Raw genomic sequence first — 1,450 nt, forward strand, 5'->3', positions numbered from 1 at the left:
AGAGTCCATAAGTTTTAATGTAAGATACCCGAGTTCTAGAGTCCAGAAGTTTTAATGTAAGATACCCGAGTTCTAGAGTCCAGAAGTTTTAATGTAAGATACCCGAGTTCTAGAGTCCAGAAGTTTTAACGTAAGATACCCGAGTTCTAGAGTTTATATTAAACACGTGCGACTGACTGGCTACTCAATGGTTGATTTACTTGCCTAAATAAACATGATTTATTTTCATTTAAAATTTTATGTTCAAAACATTTATGTTATCCAGTGTAGAAGAAGCTGCACGTGAAATGTTTCAGTCCTTATTCTGTTTTCATTACTGTGTACGAACGTTATTTATTTTCTTTTAATTTAGAAACCATTGAAGGATTTGACCCAGAGAAGATAGAAATAGCCAATCAGCCCGAAGAAGTAAGCGGGGGAGTTTGTAATTTAATATGTTTTGTACAGTAACAAATCATAGGAATAGATCGGCTATTCACCCTGTTAGGTTGATCATGCTGTTTACACCCTGTTAGGTTGATCATGCCGTATACACCTTGCTGGTTTGATCCTGCCGTATACACCTTGCTGGTTTGATCCTGCCGTATACACCTTGCTGGTTTGATCCTGCTGTATACACCCTGTTAGTTTGATCATGCTGTTTACACTTTGTGGTCTGATCCTGTTGTATACACCTTGCTGGTTTGATCCTGCTGTATACACCCTGTTAGTTTGATCATGCTGTTTACACTTTGTGGTCTGATCTTGTTGTATACAACTTGCTGGTTTGATCCTGCTGTATACACCCTGTTAGTTTGATTCTGCCGTATACACCTTGCTGGTTTGATCCTGCTGTATACACCCTGTTAGGTTCATCATGCTGTATACACTTTGTGGTCTGATCCTGTTGTATACACCTTGCTGGTTTGATCCTGCTGTATACACCCTGTTAGTTTGATCATGCTGTTTACACTTTGTGGTCTGATCCTGTTGTATACAACTTGCTGGTTTGATCCTGCTGTATACACCCTGTTAGTTTGATCCTGCCGTATACACCTTGCTGGTTTGATCCTGCTGTATATACCCTGTTAGTTTCATCATGCTGTTTACACTTTGTGGTCTGATCCTGTTGTATACAACTTGCTGGTTTGATCCTGCTGTTTACACTTTGTGGTCTGATCCTGCCGTATACACCTTGCTGGTTTGATCCTGCTGTATACACCCTGTTGTATACACCTTGCTGGTTTGATCCTGTGGTTTTAAGTTAATAATTATAAATTGCAGTGGTTGATTGGTTATAATTTAGTGCAGGAGCTACAAAAATTTCAAAGAAACTGAAGTCCACGAGTTACGACCACACTGACCAAGTACAGCAAAGTGACAAAGTCCACGAGTTACGACCAAACTGACCAAGTACAGCAAAGTGACAAAGTCCCCGAGTTACGACCACACTGACCAAGTACAGCAAAGA

This window comes from Limulus polyphemus, unplaced genomic scaffold (assembly GCF_000517525.1).
Source record: "Limulus polyphemus unplaced genomic scaffold, Limulus_polyphemus-2.1.2 Scaffold11769, whole genome shotgun sequence".
Lineage (NCBI taxonomy): Eukaryota > Metazoa > Arthropoda > Merostomata > Xiphosura > Limulidae > Limulus > Limulus polyphemus.